The 19,446-nt window shown below is 39.8% G+C and overlaps 1 protein-coding gene across 1 annotated transcript in view; it reads left to right on the forward strand.

Annotated features, from left to right (window-relative positions):
* Positions 1-19,446, forward strand: part of TAFA1 (TAFA chemokine like family member 1) — a 222,822-nt gene that overhangs the window by 55,328 nt on the left and 148,048 nt on the right.

Below are 19,446 nucleotides of genomic sequence, written 5' to 3' on the forward strand. Positions count from 1 at the left end.
CAATGCATGCTGTGCCCTGGGTGTCCTCACAGAGTCGTTATAGAGTAGCTAGGGCAGGCTACACTTATAATGTACTTCTCAGTAATTTTCCTGTGATGACAAGCCCTAAAACAATTATTTTTGAGCTAAAGGTCTGGAAAATTCTTCATTTGACTATCCAAAAAGCAAAGAACTGATCTTAGGGAAGAGCAAGATTCAGCACTGACTGCCTACTATGTTCTTATTGTCTACAGGTTTTTGTAGGCAAACATCTGCACCACGCACCTTTTACTGCATTATGCAATATTGTTAACATTTGCTGTGTATTTTTGTTCTCACCTTCTCCTTGGGAAGGGAAGTGTGAGCTGCTGTGTGCCTGTGTGTTTTTACTTGTTTGGTTTATGCGATATGCACATTTCATCGAGTTTGTTCAACTGAAGTGAATGCTCTTGACGAGAAAATGCTGAAGGGTCCATAGTTTCTGTTTCAACCTGGGAAAGTTTGGCATCTTGCACATGTGATCTTAAATCTCATTGTAGCGATATTTTTTCCACATGAAGCCATCCTGAAACACGGTTTTCAGTCTATACACACCAAGTCAATTGAAATTTTGGTAGAGAAGCCCTCTACCATGGCACCATACCCTGATGTGGGTGGTTGTGTGGGATTCAGGCTGTGCAAGGGCTTTAAAACTTTCTGGAGATATTATTGTGGAGAACAGAAGAGTAACCTGATTTACTTGCAGTGCCTGGGAGCTACAGGAACTGCTGCAGCTTTCTGTTCCAGCTGGGTTTTCTTTGATCAGATCTCTTTGTCCATCTGTTTGCACTGGCCACATATCTGGCTGGGTCAGGCCAGGCTGGGACCGGGGTCCTCAACTACACCTTTGCGAGGGGCAGGGAGCAACCTTTGTGTGTGTGTGTACTTCATAGCCTTGGATTTCTTCAGTCTTATAACCACTGCGAAACTCTTCTTTATCCTGTAGGTCCCTTGAATCCTATTTCATCCCAGCCACAAAGGAAAACTTCTAACAAATTTCATTATTTCCTAACAGAAAGTTGAATAGACCTCGTGTTAATTGCAACAGTGCTTCAAATTTTCCATTAGTATATGCTGTACCATTCTTTCATGTCAGTAATTCTTTGTTCAGTCTGCCTCACTGCAGGAATATATTAAGAATCTTTATAGCCCAGATTTAGACATGCTTAGACATGATGATTTTTCATTTATTGTTGCAGAATGAACATTGCAGAGCAAGCAGGAGGCTAACCATTTAACACCAAGTGTCTTATTAATCAGCTTTTGTTTATTTAATTTAATAAGCAGCTTTTGATAGCTGTGAGAGTCTGGTTGTATATTTAATTTAAGCAGCACTTATTGCTTTAGTCTTTGGAATGTATGACATTGGCCTTCTTAGAACTTTGCAACTGTATGGTGGCCTTAAGAGCTCAGATTTTCTGTTTGGATTTCTTTATATATATATATATTTCTTTTTCTTTTGAGAACTTGAGGATTGTGCTCTCTTTAAGATGTAAGGGAGCACACTTTTCTTGGGCTGCAAGTTTTACGCTGCTTTCTTCTGAAATTTGGGAGGTATCTATAAACACACAAAGGTCAAGCAATTGCTTGTGTGTTGGCATCAAAACCTAGAGCAGCAAGTGCTAGAAACTCCTGTCTTCAAATCCTCAGTCTGGTCCTTTGGGAAGTTACAAAAACTTCTTACCATCCTCCCTTCCTTCCTGACAAATATGGGCACTTTCATATATCTGTGGTAAGTCCCATGTTGAGTAAGTCCCAAATTATTTCAAAAGCACTGCAATGAGACAAGGACCAGAATCCACTTCTGTAATCTCAGGGTCCTCTACTTTTGACAGTCCTCAGGTTTTCTCATACATTTATTCTTAGAGCCATTTTAAATGCTTCCCAACACTCAGTGTGCTGCATTTCTGCACATGGCACTGCAAACTTCTCCTTAGGGATTTGGTGTCTAGGAGGTGATTGTCACACTGCTCCACTCCTTAGAAGATCAGAGACCTTTGGGGCCAACAGAGCTCTGGGAATCCTTTCTCTAATTTAATTTATTTTGTGTAATCATCACTTATTCATTAAGTAATTAATTTGGTTTTATTTTTTTCTGAGCTAGAAGAATGCTGTGTGGTTTTGTATCTTCCATTAGTTCCACCATGTCATATTAACAGGACGGGTTTGCATGTACTGCCTGTAGCTCCAATTGGCTTTGGGCACTTTTTTCATGGATCCAACAGCTAAAGTTGGACCTTGCTGTAGCTAGTGAAACTAAAAAATTCTCCTTAATGTCTACTGCAATATCGTTCAAGAAAGTCTTGAGAAAATTAGGACAAAATATTGCTGAAACTTACACGTGAGTTCCAGGATGTTATTTTTCATGCAAAAAGGGTTATGAAAAAAAATTCTGCTACCTATGACAATCATATTTGTGCATTTTTACAGGACTAGATTGACATGGAAACCATGTATTAAATGAACTTTTTATATATGCCTCATTCTATTCACAGAGCTGTGGGCTATAATACTGTGTTTTGAAAAACTGTTCAGGATTAAGTCTCTAACTTCACATATGCCTTGCATAAGTTGTTTAAATAACATTTAGGGGTGGGGAAGAATTTTTCAGAACAGAAGGATAATTTTAATTGTCTTGGTGAAGTATATGTTGATAATATGCTGACAATACTAATGTTTAAATATTTGACAACCCCCCCCCCAAAAAAAAAAAAAAACAACTGCTGGTATTGTCAATGGTGCAGCTTTTGGCAGATTCTAATGCAATCTGAGAAATGCAAAGATTGAAACATGACTGCAGAGTGCTACGTTTCCTTGGCTGCTGCAAGTAGCCCCATTATGCCATTCTGATACCCAAACAGGATGATATGCCAGGGCCAGTTATTTAGTGCTGAAAATCTGTTAAAATAATATAAATAAATAAAATCAATAATAATAATAATGAAAACCTATTACAGAATTATTTGCATTGGTTAGTTAAAAAAAAAAAAACAAAAAACTATGCTTGGCAGAAAGCCAAGGGCATGGTCAGATTTGATTTTCAAAAACATGGGTATACAACTAATTAGCAAATCAAGCTTTTAAACACAAATTAAAAGGAAGGAGAGAAGAAGAGTTTTGGAGCACATAATTCAGTTTCTCTTTCAATTTGTTCCCATGCTTTCATTGATTTTAGGGGGCTGTTGAGTACTTCAGTTGTAGTCATTAGGATCCTAATTTTCTTAAGTACTTATTAAGCACTAAATTGCTTGTTTATGCCAGATCTCAGTAATTCATTGTCATGAAATAAGAAAGAGAAATAGCAAAGACTGACATGTGAATTGTTATTTTTCTTAGTGTTATCTGGCAGAACAGTAAAATCAGCATTTTACGACATTTTCTTCTCTCTGCCCTATAATTAGAATGTAAGACAGTGCCAGTAATGATGGAAATAGCTTGCCTAAATGGGAACGCTTAGGTGTCTGTTCCAGTATTTTGTCCTCCAGGAACACACTTTTATATAGGATTCTTGGTACCCAGCTCCCTCTATTTCTAAATTTCCAAACAAAATGACCGATGTGCTTAGAAGCAATGTAATGCTCCTTGATCCAGTAACAGTGAGACTTTCACCCATGTTTCCAAACATGATCTGAAGCAAAGGCCTTAGAAGTTGATGTGGGAGAGACTTCTCCAAAAATGGGTCATCTCACCCATTATGCTCACAGGGTCTATCAGACACCTGAAACATTTCTGCTGCAAATAATGTCAGAAGGTCCCTAAGTTAATTGTCTCTGAACATTAACATTCCTTAAGGAGACATAAGGCCCAAACCAAATGCTGCTGTGAGCATTAGACGCAGCAAGTATGGCAGTAATGTTTTTGGCACAGATAATGCTGAAAATGGAAGCAAATCTACTGTCAAGCCTTGAGTTTCTTGGCTTTCCCCAAAATCAAGTGTACATCTACAAATTAATCTGAGATAGTTCTGTGTGCTAACGGGACGGCTGGTATGCAGGAGCAGCATCAAGAAGTGCTCTTTGACAGAAATATTCATGATGAAAGATGCCAAAGGTGGTCCCTGGGGAAGCGGAGGGAGGAGTATTAAAATGCTCAGGTTGGAGGAGGAGTCAGCTCTTTACAGCAAAAGGGGATGTCAAGCTCCCCACCTGGGCAAGGACTGATCTTGGAAAGAAGTAGGGCCCATTGTGCTTTAGTGACCCAAAGTGATGTGGGCATGAAGGAGCTATTAGAGGACAGTAGAAGCAAAGATAAGGTATTCCTCTTAAGTGAGAAATAAGTCATTTGAGGAATTAGTTTTTTTTTTTTTTTAATTTAATTGCTTTTCTCTGTCTCTGTTAGCTAGATATCAGCTGTGAGAAATGTGCTATTTGGGCTTCTGGGAATTCATCGGCAGTATTTCAAGTTTGTTTCTGTCTATTGGTTTTATAGACTTGTCAGCAGAAAATCATGGGAGAACACAAATCAAGAAATCCTTAATTGGGTACAACTTATCAGTTCATTTCCATGTGTATTTCTTGATACCCTTATTTCCACAACAGTAAGTGCATGTATGCATTTCATTTTCATTGTGGTTATTCATTGAAAAAAGAAAAAAAAAAAAAAGTTTTAAACAGAATAGTGCTTTCCTAAATGCCATCTTGCTAGCATTGAAATATTGTGTCTCTGGCACTCTTAGTTAAGCCAATGAGGGTATTTACTACTGTTATTCCAGAAAATAACTTGCAAGCTGCTATTCTCTATTTCCTGCATTTAAAAAATAAATAAAATCACCCTAAATCTGCATAAAATTCATACGAGAGCTTCACAATATCCGCTGTGCCATTTTGGAGTGTCCCGGCTGTTGACAGAACTGCTATATGGATCAAATCACCTTCACTACTCTGGTGGTACCTCCAAAGTGACCCCACGGGAGGCCACCAGGAGAAGATCCAAGCTCAGTCCTTCCCTCATTGCTTTTTCCTCTTGTCCTTCTTTTGCCGTTTCTATTTCTCTTACTCTTCAAAATTTTTCTCTGTCCCTTCTTCCAGACCTCTCGCTGCCATTTCTTCTTCCCTTATGACCTTGTCCCTTTCCTTTCCCAGGTTCCCATCTCTTACTGTCCTCCTGCAGGCAAGCCCTTGTGCTTCACCCTACTCCGGTTCTTCCCTTCCCCGCTAGTAGCTGCTCTACCAGCTATAACCAGCCTCCTTTCCTCACCCTCCTCCTCTCCCTTTTCCTGCCACCCTAGTTTCTTTTTAGGGTGGTGGCTGACAAGCAGGTTTACACTGTTTTACCCAAACTAGGGGAAGCGGGTGAGCAGCTCTTATTTCTGTTCATAACAGTTTATTTCGGTTTACATCAGAAACAGTACGCACTTATGTTATAGCATGGTGGAAATAGCACAGAATTGTGGATTTTAACCTAGTTGTCCCCCTGAGCACCTCTCCTGCCCTGTCTTCTCCACCTTCATTTGTGTGCTCAAGCTGGGATGGCCTTCTCAGTGCCTGTGCCAACATTTTATAAAACTATTACTGAATAATACTTGTAAGTCCTTCTCACTGTGGCTTGATTTCCTTCCTTTTAAATGTAGCTTATTAAGCCTACATTTTCTTTTTTTAAAATCACTTATCTGTTTTCAGCTCAGACACTGTCCTACTGATGGTTTTCTTTAACTTCACCATCCCACTGCAGCTCTAATAGTGTTTCACTGCATTTCTGGGTACTGCTGAGGGCTCATCTCTGACAGCAGCCATGCCTTTAACATTCTACAGTTGTATAAATCAGACTGATTTACCCGATTTTTATTGCTGTTGATGGAATGCAATGTCTTCATTTGTAATGCTAAAATATATATTTGTACCCCCACCCTCAGCTTTGCCTTGTCTAGCTCGAGCCAGCGATGCTTGTTTCTCACATCACTCAGTTTGATGCAGAGGGCAGCTGCTGCTTTGTCCATAACTCTGGTTGTGAGGGGAATAGAGAAGGCACCTGTGAGACATTTGCTCCTTTGCAGACGGATGGATTACCCCAGCCATCGTTCACTTGCAAAGTCAGACGAATGGTCTTGATGCCTCCCTCAGAGCTAAGCATTTACTGCTTCGCCAAGCAGGTCTACTGATCTAACTGTACTAAGGATTTTAAAATAAGTACCATTGCCTTTGGTTTAATTAAGTTTTCTAGTTGTGTGCTCTCTTTGCTGTACAAGGTAATTTGGGTGCTTCAAGAAAAAAAAAAAAGTGTTATTCTTGTTCCTGGGTTGTAGGGTTTGCTTGTTTATTGGAGGTTTCCCTCAATATGACACCCATAATATTTCACTGTATTGGACTGGGAAAACATCTGTTGTATCCAATGTGGGAAAGGTGCTGTGAGTCCTGGGCAAATGGGGACATGGCTCATGGATCAGGGCCTGGCTTCTCAACAACCCTGAAGTTGGTAATATTGGATTTCATACCACTACTGGGAACTTCTTTTAGGATTAAAATACAGGATGAGAACCACGGCTCATTTAAGCCTGATCCCAATTTGTAATAACGTTATTGTTCCTCTGAAATGAATATTGGAGAAGAGAAATAGCCCCATTAGGTGATATGATCACAGGATATATACCACAATCCAGTCCTTGTGTAGATGGTTTAACAGAAGAAAACACAGCAGAAAGATCCATATGAGTGGTTTTAAGATCATCAGTTCTCTAAGTATTGTCCTTATTTTCCAGAGAAGTTTCATAAACGGTAATTGCTGTTTAGGGAAGAGGCCATTGAGTGTTTGTGGCTATTTGGCAGCTATCACAGCTAAGGGGCTTAAGGGTTTTGTCACGTGGGGAAATTTACTGGCATAATTACACCAGTGTAATTATACTGCTCTAACTGTACCACCATAAATACCCCATGCCTTCCAGAATGAGGGTGACTTCTTCTAGTTTATCGTGTTTCTGCCACTATGTGCTTTGTGTAACAAGCAGCAAACTTAGGCAGGCATGTCCACCTTGTGAGAGTGCTGCAGCTCTTTCTGTGCCAGGTTGCTCAAGCCCTCCACACAGGGGCATCCCATCATCTGCCAAACTTGTGGCATCGCGGAGCGGTGTCCCAGCACTATGTTAAAACAAAGAAGGCAGAGGAGCCCAGCCCAGTGGGATTACATTGTCCATGGGCTGAGCCTCAGCCAGCTGCGTGGCAGCTCCTATTCTGCAGAATAATAAAACATCTATCTAGCAGGGACGTGTCTCTTTTGGCACCATGGAATCTGAAAAGGGATGGAGTGGCGTGCACTTTCAGCAAGATGATGATATAGCATATTATTAAACAATAGAGGCATGGGAAGCTTAAGAGAAATGTAAAAGCAGCACGTTCAGCCAGTATTCCCTTCAGGGCTGGGAGGAGAATGTTCCCGGGCTTGGGGCTTTGCTCTGAAGCTGGGTGAGTTAAAGGGTAGAGGAGGCAATGCAGGTGAAGGGGGGAATTAATTTGCTGAAGCTTCTGTGCAAGCTTCAGTTATAAGCATTAGGAATCTTATTTGTGTAACCACTATTATATGGAAAAACAAACAAACAACAACACAACATAGAACTCATTTGGAAGTTGGTTCTGTTCAGGACAAAGAAATGTTGCTTCTTTCTGCCAGTCAGCATCAATAGGCAGCCTATTGGAACCTGCCTAACTAAGTGACTCTTTGGATTTGCAATTATTATTTTTGATTAAAAAAAAAGAAAAAAAGAGGGATCTCATCTTGTTTTAAGCACACATACTGCAATATTTCTGGTAGTATGGGAAACAGCATACTATGCACTTAAAAATATATATATATTACTGCTCATTAATTAGCTTCTTTGATCATAAGTGAGAACATCCCACCTGTGCTACAAGGTGGCATGAAAAAAAAAAAAGGAATTTTGCTGAAAAAGCCTATCCTTTCTGCTGTGTTATGCAAACAATTTTTTATTTATTTTTTTTCTTTTAGTAGGAGTGAAGTACGAGTTCTTTTTCTCTTCCTGACTTGCTAAAAATGTGTGATAACAAGTTGACTTCAGTGGGAGTTTTGCATGGGTAAAAGCTGAAGGATCAATCCCCATATTGTATGTGATTTTGCCCTAGTAATTATTCTTCAGTTGAACAGTTTCTCCATGGCAACTGCTTCAAATAAGTCTTGTCTTCACCTATTTTTAAAAAAGGACATATTAGGATTGTATGTTTAATTTGTTTTTTCACCCTTAAAATGGAGAGAGGGAAAGGATCAGACAGAAACAGAAGCATACAGGATTTGGCTGAAGATGTCCTTTCCTCCATTCACATCCCCACTTTTTCTTTGTCCGGGGGGGGGGGGGGGGGGGGGGAAGCATGTACAGTTAAAAATAAATTCACTACCTTGTCTTTCCGTGTCCCCTTCCTGAGCCTCTGAGACATTATGGCACTGACTTGATCAATCATCCCACATCCACCCTGACAGTTCCTTAACACAAACTTTCTTCTCCCCACTTTTCTCAGCCACAGTCTGCTTTCTGTCTGGCAATTAATTGTCCTACTTCTGTTCTCACATGGCTTGGCTGAAGGTCAGGGCTTGTTAGCTGCTTTGTTTTGCACTTTCATCCCATAAAATAAAGGGAGAAAATATTCTGTGGCTGGATTATTCTCTCATATTGGACTCATCTCACTGGTCATCACTCCGCATGCATTTTTTTTTTTATTTTTTTTTGCCAGAGACTAGAAAACACATCCATGGGAAGCTATACAATATTCAAATAAATAAATACATCTAATTATTTTAGACTTAATTTTATCTTTTCATTTTAATCAGGCAAGCATGGTTTCTAACAAAACTGCAAGATCAAGGGTTTCATATAAATCATCTCTCTATGGTTTTCTGTTGTTGGAGGCCACTATCTTTTGGAATAATACATTCATTTGGAATAATACATTTATTCTTTTTTCTTTTTTTCTTTTTTCCTTGATTCATTTCCAAATGCAGGGTTATTATTGTGTGTTGGATGTGTTATTTTATCTTAAGTTCCTTATACTGTACCACTTTACAAAAGCTAATGGGACAAAATGGGGCTCCCCCCCCTTTCTGCTGAACACATGAATACGCAAGCTGGCAGATAAGTTCACCTGTCCTGTAACATGAATTGGAAGTGCTGCTCACTGACAGTTTTGCTGGCAGGTTTTCACATGTGGCTTTTTAAAGCTGATATATAAGGCCATGTTACATTTGTTTCACCTGAAAACCCACGTAACATGACATACAGAAGTTATCTAATAGATTTCAGCAGGGCTGCATACAATGTGAGAGCTCTTTTGTCACTTTTAAGGTTGCTTCGGGAAGTTTTTGCAGGTTATGTCTAATTTTAAAATCATCACTCTTCTTTGTGAAGATCATTGAATGCTGATGATTTTTAGCTGAGTTTTAGCAAACCCAGGATGACTGATGCTGGCCCTGAGTCTTGCCTTCTGTTGCTGCTCTCACCCCTTGGGTTATTTTCTGTTCTCACCCTCTCTTTTAGAGATCCGGTCTATATTATGACCCAATAAAGAGTTTTATATGCAGAACTGAGATGGCAACAAAACATGGCAGAAGATGGGAAGAATTTCCTGGAGGATGCAGAGCATCGTAAACCATCTTTCTCATTTAACCTGATTTATTGCTGTGCCTGAAGCCACATTGCCCATGCGTGTCAGCAGGTGCTGCTCAGTTGTCTTTTCTTGGCAGCACTCAACAGCAAGAAGAGGGCTTAACAGGTACCATCCACAGGTGTACCCGTACGCTATAAAGCACTGCCTTTTGCTGTTCTTCAGCAGTCAAAGTAGAAAGAGTGGTGAATAAACTAATATCTAAACTAGTATCTTTCAGTTCAAACATCAATGGCCACTTTACAAATGTCATCTTATCTCTGACACTCCAGGAAACCACTTAATAATTAACACTGTGGTGGGGAGTTTAACTTTCTGCCAGTTCTGATGATCACCAAAACAACACACAAACTCAGTAGATGTAGCAGCCGTACCTCAGGTGGGCTGGACATCAGGCACGGAAGAGCAGCTGTCATGTTTGATACAGTGCCATCAGATGGAAGGAACACCAGCTGAATTTAAACAAGATGCATCTATTAATTTTTTCTTACATGTATCTGGCTCGAACCAATTTGTTTATATACATATATATATAGGCATTAAAAGAATTAAGCCAGCAATTAAAGAAAAAAAGAAAAAAAAAAAGAAATACAACTAGAAGTGAAAATCTAGGATTTTTTAAAATACATCTTTGCAAAAATAGTGATGAAATAGTATGCTGTCAGTCATGTTGGGAGAATAACTTGACTCGAAAAAGCTGAGAGACAAAATTTCTTGTTAGCCTTGGTTCTGCACTACCTGTTATGTCACTTAGCCTAACATTAGGGTAATTAATTCCAAAGAGCTATCTTGAAAAACAAATAGCCCTGGATTCCTGCTGAAAATGACAGAGAGCACTCTACAGACAGAATAAAAGACAAAGAATAGCTCACTTTTATCACAGAAATTTGGGCTCTTCTACTTAATTGAGAAGTACCCAAATTCTCAAAGTACTTTCTGAGTAGCAAATTCATATCTTTATATTTAACGGGTAAAAATGGGCATGATTTGGTACCGCTCATCATTACCTGTACAGGTCCTTTAGCCAAGCAAAAATTGCGGAGGACTCTCTGAAGCGTTAGCCTTATTTACTAACCATTTAATAATAATTTAAAAATAAGCCCTCTGCATTTTGCGGCTTAATGTGTTTCCATGGACCAATATGCGTTGCTTTCTGGTGTTTCATGAACAACCAGAGAAAGCTGGGGTGCACGTGGGATCCCCACTGCGATCCATGGACAGCCTTTGCTGAGAGTGCACAATTTCCACAGGCAATGCATTTCAATCAGCACCAGTTTCCCCACCTGGCAAAGAGAAATACCTTTTTGCAGCAGCAATAAAATGATTGATGCTGTTGTTTTTTATTACTGCTAGGTCTTAAAACATCCATTTATCCCGTTCGTCCGTACCATGAAGATTTTAAACAAAGTGACATCTTTTCCATGAGCCTCCTGAGCTTGCTTCTCTCCCTGAGGCATGGCTCCTTCAGTCTTTGTATTTTCCTCAGGACACCCATCTCCTTGCTTCTGTAAGTAGGATAGTGAATGAAGTATTCTTTGGTGGGGAATTCAGCAAGTTTATTGTTTCATTTATTGCTGGATTTGGATTTTGAGCAAAGACTGAAGCAGTGGGACCACACATTGAATGCTGAAGGGAAGAATAAATGTTGCATGGTCTGCATTGCCAGCTGAACTACATACTGATTTGGGCAGGGTCCTGAGGAGCAGGGAGTTATGTACAACTCCTGCTGTAATGCACAGGATTAATGGTGGAGGATTAGACCTGACAGTAGATTGGATCCTGCTTTCTGAGGACTTGACTTTGCAACTTTAGCATTCTTCTCAGTCATTTTCTGTGATTATTGTTTACAAAAGAGTCTCTTTAGAGACCTTACAGCAACTTTCCTGACATAAATCCTTGTAGTCAAACAGTTTCCACTTGCACTAGATCTTGTGCTCCACTGTATTATGGGTATTGTACTTCCTAATTTCACCTGACCCCACAGTGTGGCTATACAAATGATGAAGTAATCAGCGTGTCAAGTCCAGTCCCAGGGACAAAGGAGAACAGGGCTTGATTTCCACAGTTGCAAGAACAAAAGAGAAAAGTTTGTTGTATCTACCTTGGTCAAGGATCATGATGTGCACCACCTTTTCTACAGGTTTCTGTAGGTTAGTTTTACTTTCTTTCCCTGTAAAGCTGTCTGTTTGTATTTGGCATATATAGCTTCTTGAATGGTGGTATTATTTAAAATAAGATGGCAAATACATCTCTCAGTTGTTCAACTGTCAAGAGATATTGAAAACTAGGTGTATAAAACCCTTTCTGTACCGTACCATACCATGTTATCTTGCTACCACAATTAACATCTAGTGAAATTAGGGAAAATCAAATTTATCAGGAGTCCAGCTTAAATTTTGAGACTTAAAGGTGTTTAAAAAAAATAAAAATAAAAAATGAAGGCAGGACTTTGTGTGTGTTAATATCCTGTAAACTTAAAGCTGCCTGTTAAATGCAGTAAACCTAACACATGCTTCTGTCAAATTACGTTTCTGGCTATGGAAAGTATACGAGCAGATTACAGCTTCATGTTTTTCTCAAGGCATGTTTGTTTAATCTCCATCACTATGTGACTGCAAGGTCTGCTGGTTACATATGTTTTGTTATATTTGTAGCCCATGCCCAGATTTAGATAGCACATAAGTGAAATTTTGTCATTTATTAAGCAATTAAAACTGATCCTAGTTTCCAAGTGTCTATTAGAATGCAAAAGGAGCCATGACATTTATCTTGCAGACTTATACTTTTGAAATCTAAATGCATATGGAATATCTAGTAAAGAAATTTGACTTGCTGGTCTGGATTTTCAGGTCATGCTGAATTTATGCTTGTGCAGTCTTTTCTGAGGGAAAGAGCCTTTGCTTATAACTTTGAAGGGATGTGAGATAATGGACTTTTACACTGATATATTTCTACTTCTAGAAAAGCTTTTACTGGCCAAGAGCTATGCCCAGGCACTTCCGTGGCTTGGATAAGATTAATTGGTGAAGAGGCTTTCCACATTTAATGAAAATGAAAAAAATATGTTTTGATAACTTTAGGGACTCTTGTTTTCCTAAAAATGACTGTCTGAGCCTGCTGAGGAAGGAAATGTCTGATATGTTGGTATGTTCAAACAAATTGCAGAGAAATGTATTAGCAGGCAGGCAATGTAGTTGTGGATGTGGGATAAATTATGTGGTTGTGATTATAGATAAGGAGGAGAAATCCATGAGGTGAATTCTGCATGTATCTGTGCATGCAAGTTAAACCTTTGCAAAATAATAGCAGAAGGAATAGTGTATGCTGTGAAGCTGGAGCTGAATAATAGCTTTGCAAGCTGCCTCCTTTCTAGTGAACAAAGAGGAATCTTTGTAACACATAGAAAATCAGGACTCTATAATGTGTTGATTAGCCTTCCATTAAGCATTATCCTAGACATAGAAATGGAATATAAGTTGGCTTTATAGGGGAAGTATTGAGTAGACAGGCTGCAAACATAGAGATTGATTTTTATTATTTAGGAAGGCAGAATATTAGGATACATGAGTGTTTCTTTTTTTAACCAAGATGCTGGGCTGTCAGTGGTGAAATATTACTGCAGGAGAGTTTTCTTTTTATACACAGTGGTAAGAAGTATGGCTTCCTTTCTCGGCACTTCAGCCACAGATGCTATCAGCTAAACCATCTGTGGTGACAGATTTGTGTTATATCACTTAAAAACTAAGCGAAGCTGGTAAAGCCTCCTACTACAGGATATAAGTAGCTCCTGCTAAGGCCGGGATGTATTCCGATTCTTTCTTTCTTCAGGGGGCAGAGGAGTGGGAGGACTATGTGGATAGAAACTCACAATAGCTTTCAGTCCTGTCTTCACAGAGTATTGAAATGCTGGCATGGATCTTCTGGGGCAGTGTCCATACAAAGCTCCTTTCTCGCTGTCTGCACAGGGGGTAGATCTGGACCAGTCCTGCTCCCTGTACATAGTTAGTAGACCTGACCCATTTGTGGATGTCATGGAGAAATCTGAGTAGCACTAAGTCTAACTTCAGAGGAAGGCTATGCTAGGTGGTGTGTACCCGGCGCTCATGAGGCCTGTATCATGTCTAGAAGAATGAATTTGCAGAAAGGACGATGTCTCCTCAAGGTCATACTGTTTTAAAAACGGTGGCATTGGGGGATCATGGTGGGTTTCTTCCTGCCCATTTGTTGTCATCTCTTTGTTCTCCTAATCTTCAAAATGTTCTTAATAGTTGCTCTGTGATCTCCCAGAGAATGGCTCTTAAGCTTCGATGACCGCTATTGGTACCAAGTCCCTGACCATGACCAGCATTTGAGCACTGCTGGGACTGAAATTGTTACACCACGCATGGAAAGCTGACCACAGCAGGGATGTTTTCTCAGTCATGAGTATGCAAGAAAGGTGTGCTGATGGTGTGTAGTGTCGCACAACATTTCTGTACAATGGGATGTGGTACAAATATGTGTGTCGGTAAAAACACTGAAGAAAATTGCTGAGCCAAGAATAGAAACCTTTGGTCTTCCGATTTGTGACTGTCTGGTTGAAGGTATCTGGAGTTGTATTAGACTGGACAACTGTATCTTTTCATGTCTCCATAAGCACTAAAAAATGTGCTTTTAGACTGCGAAACAATTTTTGCTGCTGAGGACATTGTGATGTCCTTCTGTGTTCAGAATCAATGGGTCATCCTCAGATACCAAATAGGCACAATTTAATTTAACAGTGTAAAAACTCTCCAAGTATCTTGTGCTGAGAATTATGGGCTCCTCAGCCCATGATGCTATCAATGCTTTCCCCATCTCAAATTCTATCAAGTGATGACAGAGCTAACAGTGTTGAGCACCTTTATGGGAGCTGGCATTTCATGATCTCAAGCTCCCCACCTACAAGACAGAGACCATCCATTTGGTTTTGTAGAGAAGCGGCCACGACTTCGTTCAGTAACAGAACCCATAAAACAACCAAAAATAAAACTATGGCATTTTACAAAATCTAAGTGATAACAAACACCTACTTGTCAGTATAAATTTGCAAAATTGTCTTTCTTTTTTTTTTTTCCAAATAAAATCCTACCAGTAGCTTATACTTTAAATCCAGCAAAAAGACTTTCAAACAGATGATCTCAGGAAATTGATTTTTATCTTTGTCTTTGGAAGATTGGACTTGCTACACCTCACCCACAGTAACTTTGCAAGGGAAATCATAGCATTGGCACTCTGGGTATAGCTCCCATTCACCGTGCAGTCAGCTAAAATTTTTCAGTTGGTCAGATAAATACTGGAAGACTCATAAAATGAACAGCTCCTCTTTGTGAAGTCAGCTGTTTCCTGAAAGATAAATTGGTAGTCAGTTAAGCCCCTAGTTGGATGATATAGCTTACATGTATTAGCTCATTGGCATCTCAGGTGTTACTACCCCTTTCCTTATTTTTTCTCCTTTTTATATACTTTATCCTTCCTTCTTTCATCCCTCTGAGAATTTGGACCCAAGTTTTATAAAGACTTAGTGTAATGCAACCAGAATGGCTGTATTGATTTTAGTGGTTACTACATGTATGGCATCTGCTGTTGTCATACTGCCTCTGAGCAGTATGCCTCCATGCACTCAGTCATACTCCTTCCCCCTTCAGAGAGTCCTAAGACCCCACTGCAAGGCGGAGGGCGTACGAAGAGGTTGCCAAGCCCTTCTATCAGGCATGGCAGCCCAGAGGGAATGCAGAGCGTGGCCATGCTCCGATTTCTCCATCTGGCTTATTGGTTAGACCCCCACGCAGCTGGCCCAGGATGTGCTGTCAGGAGGGTGGGCAGGCAGTGGTTTGCTCTCGAGCATGGCCTTACACTACCCCTAAGGAGAAGGGTCAGTGCATGCAGTCATGCAGGTAGAGCATCACACTGCTCCTCCACCAGACTTTACTGGTGCACCTTTTACCGTTGTCCCTACCCAAAGCATTCGTATGTAACTGTTTTGGTTAATACAGTCACCCTGTGGGGATTAGGCAACAACCTTGCCCTTGACCCAATACCCTGAAAGCTGGCCTTGATCAGCTCTGGAAGAAGATAGACCTGAAAGCCTCAGATCCTCTCAGCAGCTCCTAATCTATTTTAGGTACCTGCTTCTCAACAATATCTGTTGGGATATGGTGCTGAAATACTTTGGAAGATTCAAATTGCTTAGTACAATAAAAAGATAAGATCTGCTAGTGTGCTAACAAGAAACATTTGAAATTAATTCTTTTCCCTCTCTGATTTCCAGAAAATATTATTCGTGCTTTTAAGAATGTGAACTGGCTATCATTCATTTTAAAGCAAAATGAAACCAGCAACAGGCTGCATTTAATTTTTATTTTTTTACATATCAAAAGATAGCATACAATGGATATGTATTATTTAAAAAAAAAATAAAAAAGAGAAGAAACTGTGATTGGTTTTACCTCAGGATCACTGGTGTCCCTTTACCTAGACTTTTTTCTTTATCAGGTATATGTCAGGAGTTTATTTTATGTATATGCATAGTAGGATTATGCCAAGCTAAGAGACAACAGATTTATTCATTTCATTTTCTTTTTTTTTTTTTTTCTCTGTCTTCAGTACAATTAACTTGTTGCTTGCCATCTTTCTGCCGCACTGGCCCCCAGGTGAGGAGAGGGAGCTTTGCAGAGTCTTTGCAATGCCTTGGAGCCCTAGATAAATACGATCATGTAACAAAATCAAGTCGAGCCTCCCGGTCTGTGCTTTTGGGGAGTCTTTCTATGAAGGACCTCAGGTACTTTTATTGATACTGTCATCCAAAATCCTGCCTTAGGAGATGTTCCTTGATGTCTGTGCTTGTCCAGTTCTTTGGTCAGTGGTTGTATGCAGCACAGTGAGGTGCTGTCTGTGCAGGGTTGCAGGGGGTCTCTCTGAGGTCTTCTCTAAGAGTTAAGACTTCTCCAAATTGAATGCTCAACCACCAACATGCACATATTGGAATAGGGAATGTTATAAATAATTATAGTCAGAGGACTGTGGGTTCTTGTCATCTGGAAGACACCTCTGAGCATCATCTAGTCTAACCTCCTGCTCATGGCAGGGCAGGTAGAACAGGCTTCTCAGGAACTTTTCCAGTCAAGGTCTGATTAACCCATGCTATGTGAAGTCTTAATGAGGTTTGTTGGTCAACCTAAAATTAACTGCAGACGGGCATTACTGCAATAGAAAACATCCTGCCAAAAAGAGATTATCCCTAAACTGCATGTAAAAGGGGAGATAGATGAAAACCAAAATCTTTGGCATGAATTGTGCTCTCCATTATGTTCTTGTCATGTCCTTGAAGCCAGGAAATCCACCCACTGGATAGCTCGGGTCAGAGCCAGGTTCTGCACCAGAGACTTGATGAGTCTTGCATAAAGAAGAATATTTTATTAACAGTACGCTTAAGTTTTGTCAACTGTCAACCATTCATGAACTTTTTATTGACAGTTAAATAGAACCTGAATCATTTGTTTTTTGGCTGTCGTTCAGGGGTGCTTTTGCTTTCAGGTCTATCTTAACCTGAAAGCATGTAATTTGTTTCATTTGTGGTGCTGCATAGGAAATGAACCTGGGTCTCCAGTGCTCAAAGGCAAATGCAGTAATCATCTGCATGACTTGATTCCTTATTCCGGTAATATGAAAATTGTCAATTATGGATGAATTATGGGCGCTACTGATACCTGTAATTTGGTTCTGCAGTTTTGTAAACATATGCAGCTGCATTTAATTGTATTTTACTAGTCATGTAATTCATTAAGGTGCACCTGCAGTCACCTAAGATACAGATATTAATGAAGTGAAAAGCTGTATTTCATTGTCTACTATTTATATTGACATTTCTTACAAGTGTTTGCATTTAATCACATCTGTGTATCTGAGATACTGATTAAAAATATCAGGAGATAAACAGAACATAGCTAACTGTTATATTTTAAGTTTCTGAAATTACTTGCTTAAATAATTAATTTAAATAATTGCTTTTCCATGCAAAGCCCAAGACTTTGCATGGAGGAAAATCTGTAGAATTGATTTTTGCAACCGTTATGGTGGCAAAGGTGAATCATTAGGTAACTGATTCCAGGGATGTGAGCTGCTGAAGCCTGTACTCTCTATTTCCATGGTTGACTGGTGACAGATGCTGTTCAGTTCTACACAAGTACAGTACATTTATGTTTCCTTTTCCAGTCCAGTCTGCCAGGAGAAATTATCTCAGCTTTGGGAACATAGTTTTAAAATAGATATGTTATATTGAACACAAATGTGTTTAATATGCACAGCCTATCCCTCTTCTGCTGCATCTAGGTATTCCTATAATTTTGATATAAAAATAAAACAACAACAACAACAAAACCAATAACCAATCGTTGGTTCAGTGCCTTTTCCAGCATATACAAGTAGGGAACTGAGAATCAGATCATACAGGTCATATCTTGGATTTCTTTTTTCTCTTTTGGCCTATTATTCGGAGGGGGGGCGGGGGGGGAGGGTATGGTCTTAAGGCTTCAGGAGGTCTGGGATAAACTCTGGCTCTGTAGGGAATCATCATAACTTTACTGCACAACATAAAGATGGAAAAGAAGGTGACACAGAGAGCTTCAGTTCCTGCGTCCCTGGGAACATTGCACCGTGGCTGCTGTCTGTATGGGAGTGCCCAGAGAAGAGTGATGAGCCCATTAGCTGCAAGCTGCTTAGGGGAAACTCAAACCTTTCCAACACTGCAGAAAAAAAATACTCCCCTCTCAGTGTTGGTCTCTGCCTGTTTCTGCTCTCTCTATTAGCTACCCCCAGTCTCTCTAGCTGGGGAAGTTCTTCCTGTCATTTCTGTCTCCTTGGACAGAGTTTGTTTTCCTCTTTTCCTTCACCCCACCTCAAGGGATTGTCCCCCCTCAGTCACACTATTATATATACGAAAGAAACCACACCGCTAAAGTTAAACACCATAGAAGCTAAACAGAATAAAATGGTTGAGTCTGGGATAGATGTAGCATCACTTACCACAAGTTAAAAATGTAGTTCCCATTCCTGAATCAAAGGTATTGTATTTCTTGAAAAAATCCCTCTATTTTGAGGCAACCTGTTGGCTGGTTGAGGATCTTACTGGAAACAGCATTAACTTATTGTGTATTACATTTTCACTGAAATAACTCTTTTTTTTTTCAGAAATGTTTTCACAGCTTTTGCTATTAGAATACTCTTTCTGCCTCATATAAAGTTGGTCTTCTGTCTTGTAATGTGGGCCCTGGGGCAAAAATAGAATGAATCCTTTCCATACATCTTGACGTGTTCAGGGATGTGTAAATTTTTTGTTGCAGGTTCAGTGGGGGGGGGGGGAAGAGGGAGGGTTAATTCGGTATTTCAGAAGTTTCTGTGTTCTAAGCAAGTATGATGACATACTAAGAAATACCTTCTGGCCTTACCATGAGATTCTGTGATAGATGCTTTTGCAATTGCAATATTTGTCACAAAATGGACTAATCCCATCACTCGAATGATGCACATTGTGGTTTAGCACCATTTAACTGCACAGTGATGTTTACTGTAAGTGCAAGCTAAATATTCTTCGGTCTATCCAGGATATTAAGGACTACCAAGCATCACACCTACTTTTCTTGGGGTGCTTTACAGTCACAGTTTCCAGCTAGGAAAATGTCAGGCAAGGAGATGAATTGGAATCAGAGTAGCAACACTTGCATAAGGGGGCATATGATCCTCGGATGGAAGAGCCAAATATCAGGACAGATGCCTTTAATTGGAAGGATGGAGGATTCATGTTGCAAAACCT

Source organism: Cygnus olor, chromosome 10 (assembly GCF_009769625.2).
Source record: "Cygnus olor isolate bCygOlo1 chromosome 10, bCygOlo1.pri.v2, whole genome shotgun sequence".
NCBI classification, from domain to species: domain Eukaryota; kingdom Metazoa; phylum Chordata; class Aves; order Anseriformes; family Anatidae; genus Cygnus; species Cygnus olor.